This window comes from Sorghum bicolor, chromosome 5 (assembly GCF_000003195.3).
Source record: "Sorghum bicolor cultivar BTx623 chromosome 5, Sorghum_bicolor_NCBIv3, whole genome shotgun sequence".
Classification (NCBI taxonomy): Eukaryota; Viridiplantae; Streptophyta; class Magnoliopsida; order Poales; family Poaceae; genus Sorghum; species Sorghum bicolor.
In genome coordinates, this window is record NC_012874.2 from 62,395,101 (window position 1) to 62,399,051 (window position 3,951).

Sequence of the window (3,951 nt, forward strand, 5' to 3'; positions counted from 1 at the left end):
TATTTGGGCATGCATCAGGCCATTTGATTGAGTCAATTGGATAAAAGAAACAGCAGCGGGAGCACCACTTATAACAAAAATAAGGTGCATGTTACGCTTTCTGGTCTTGCATAGGCAGGTCCAAAGCCAATATTTTAACATATAGGCAAGGCTGTTGTTTTAGAAAAAATGACATGGGGACGTCTGTTTAAAATGACAACGAGTGTAGACAGCAGTGGAGCCAGAAACTTTTAGGAATTTAGACGAATCTCATTTTGTAGAAATATTTATCTAAATATTTATAGCGTTTCTTTTTTATACAAATAAAAAAAATCCATTTGCACTTCGCTATGAGCATGGACGGCTGTCCATGGTCAGTGATCGGTGGCTCTCCCACTGAGTACATGTAACAACCAAGTTAATGTTTGTGTTAAAATACAGAAGAAATCTGAAAACTTAAAGAAAGAACACTGAATATTTCAGTGAAAAAGAGAACAAAATTAATCATCTCTTGGTCTCTAACCTTCACTGGACCAATCTAAGCAGAATTAATTAGCTCTAGTAGGTCTCTAACCTTCACTCGACCAATCTAATTAATTCTTAAGCCATGAAAAATCACGGTAATAACAAGAACAAAGGAGATAAGGAAGATAACAAGATAAGACTAATCAACAATAATATAAATGCTATTTGAGATTAATTCAGAGGGAGAGCAAAGACAAAACTAGCTAATTATTAGAGGGTGTAAAGTGGGGATGAACTAAATGTCTGGTAGACAATAATAAAAGGAACAAAAGAGATGGAGAAAATAATAGACAGAGTAATTATCAATTATATAAGATGGTATTAGAGAAGAAATTTAAGTACAAATAGCATAGTTAACTAGCTAATTAATGTATTAAGTAACTAATTAATTAAGCAATTGTTTTATGCGGAACATAGATATGTTGGGGGTGCCGGAGTGCAAGGCTCCCCCCCTAGTCCCCCTTCCCTCCACCATGACACACGTAGGCGCTTAGTTTTGTACGGTAGCCCCTGTATGTAAGCTAATACAATGGAGACAAGAGGACTAGATTAATCTCTATCTCTATAAGTAAAAGACTTCAAGTGTGGTCATCTACCCGACAACACCAAATCCATCATATGCCCTTTTCCCCTTCCCCATTTTTTTAAGCGCCTACATGTGGGTCTCGATGCTCATGGAACTGTCACCACCTCAATCCTGGAGATCTCTCTCATGTGTGGCCTCAAATCAATCACACTGCTGCCAGGGTCTCTTCCATCTCCCACCAACTGCTTGGGCCTTGAGATCCATGTCAGATGAATGGCAGTGCCTCTGTAGTAGGCGCTACAGCAACATCCATGATTCACGTTCCTCAACGCGGAGGTGAGCACCACCTCTGTGTCCTCAACACGCGGGCAGCCTAGGGGCGGGCTGCATGCTCCCAAAGAGTTTATAATCAGTACCCATCGACCATATTAGGGTTTAAGATTTTGCTTAGATTAATCTGTCTTCAAACAATTTTGCCATGTACCAGTTTGTGGAACCCCAACTCATATGCTTAATCCACCTATGAGTAAATTTAGTTGAGTTCTTTAGAGTTCTTGCTTATGTTGATTCGGAGGCAGGTATTAGCCTTCTCGATGAGTAAATTTAGGACAAATCTGGATTGATTACATTTATGATCAGATGTATTACCTTAGGATGAATATGGTATGAATATGGTATAGCTCTAATATGTATTAGTCAGATATTGATATTTTTGCCAGATACGATACGTATATAGATTTTAATGTTCTCAACAATGAATACAATTCAAGACAGATAGTTCAGAGTTGAATTCATATTCATATATTTACTCTATTTAGTTAATATCATGTGTCTACCTTATTATGCATAGTTTTGAAATATCAATATCATTATGCAAGTAGGGACTAAAGAATGAATTTATAAGTACAAATATAAAATGTTCAAAATAAATTGAATTAAGCATAATTTTTATATATGAATACTAAATTCTATATCATTAGTCTTCAATTATTTTTCATAGAGAACTTTAAATAGTTTCAATGATGCATCATTAATAATATTGAAAGTAATAATTATTCATCACAAAAATAACTTTTAAATAGTCTCACCATGTATACATATTCTTCATGGTTACAAATAATAGTCTGATGTTCCATAGTATTCTTGCATACGGATCGAGAATCTGATAGACATAAGTAACGAAAATCCGATTCAAAAAATATATTGAGTTATCCTTGTCAGAAACGGATGTATGTGCGGATATGCATGAGTTCCATTGAATAAGAATACATCTACTTACACTCCTGTTAATCTCCAACATTTATAGGGTATTTGGTTTGAGCAACCAAACCATTCCAGATAGAGTGATGCATCATAAGTCTATTCCTTAGAATGACTCCACTTTTGACACAAGTACTAATTAATTATTAGCTGGTGCGGAATAACGTGTTGATGCATTAACTCATTCCATTCTATAAAACAAACAAAGAAAAATATTAAGTGAGAAGATGATGAACTAACTTATTCCTCAAACCAAACACCCTATTAGATCTGCATACATATCTATTTAGTCCACAGGTTGTTTTGGAACACAACTCTTCATTATATTACATCATGTTGTTCAAAAAGAAAACTGTGGTTGCTGGACTCACCTTGGCCTTGCTCCTCGTGTCATGTTGTAAGTTCTATATGGAGATTCATCAATTCTCAAATATCTGCAAAGTTCTTATAAATATAAAAGTTGCCTTCGATACCATCTTATAATCTTTTGTAGGCCCCATGGCGTGCAATAAGAACAAGGAATGCAGGAAATATTGCGTCAGTATTGGCTACACAACTGGGCACTGCAGCAAAATTGGCACCTTCACATGCGTATGCGTCAAGGACAGGCCTCCATTCGAGAAGCCAGCATCGCCGGGATGGGAACGTTCAACTGATGAGTTGCACGTGTTTCATGTAGGAGGATAAACAATGTGTTTCGATATATGGGTGCGGACTAGTGTGTGACCAAGATCCCATGAAGTGGAATTATTTAAATGCTGAATTGCATAACTATCTCATATATATTAATTTTTTATGCCTGATGCATGTTTGGCCAAAAGAGATATATATCCGAGCATCGTACGTTGACAGGAAATGAATGTACTATCCAAAAAATGACCTATTTTCCATCTATCCAACAGTGCATTCATTCAACAAATATTAGTTACCCCAACCATTGCAGAGCATGTGTCTCCAGAAATTGAGTTTTTCTATAGACAAGTTTCCATTAGGCCAGAGAATTACCACTACTAGAGAACACACATTCGATCCTAACTTTTAGTCCCACCCGAAATTGAGCCCGAGACTAATAGAGATTTAGTTTCAGTTGGAACCACCGACCGAGAATCTCCTGCCCGATGCATAGTGCCGCAGACTTTTGCAACAGGAACCTTTAGTCTCGGTTGGTAACTCTAATTGGGACTAAAAACCATCCTTTAGTCCCGGTTGGTGTTACCAACACTAAAGGTCCTCTAACTTTTAGTGCTGGTTAGTAATACCAACTGGGACTAAAGGGTGACCTTTTAGTCCCGGTTGAAGTCACCAACCCAGATTAAAAGTCTTCGACCTGGGACTAAAGGTGTTAGGAATATGCCCTAGAGGTAATCATAGAGATGATGATATTACGATTGTATCCATGACATATATTATGAGTTTAATGAATATCCATTATAGACAAACTTGTATCGATTGACAATTATGTGAATTGTTTGTGAAACTCTTTTACTTGTATAGCTATTCTAAAGTTGTCCTTGATCAGAGTTCGTGTGAGGACACACATGAATATTAGATTAGCATATGTATTAGTTGATGACTATGTTTCATAAGTCATGGACATAGAGATGTTAAACTAATAATATGGGTACATGTATGACATGGGGCTGGACTGACCCAACATGAGA

General features: G+C 36.8%; 1 long non-coding RNA gene across 1 annotated transcript; it reads left to right on the forward strand.

Moving 5' to 3' along the window:
* On the forward strand, window positions 2,600–3,086 carry LOC110435476. The gene is made up of 2 exons (XR_002453173.1): window positions 2,600–2,687; window positions 2,784–3,086. It is a non-coding gene; the product is annotated as an uncharacterized LOC110435476 (long non-coding RNA).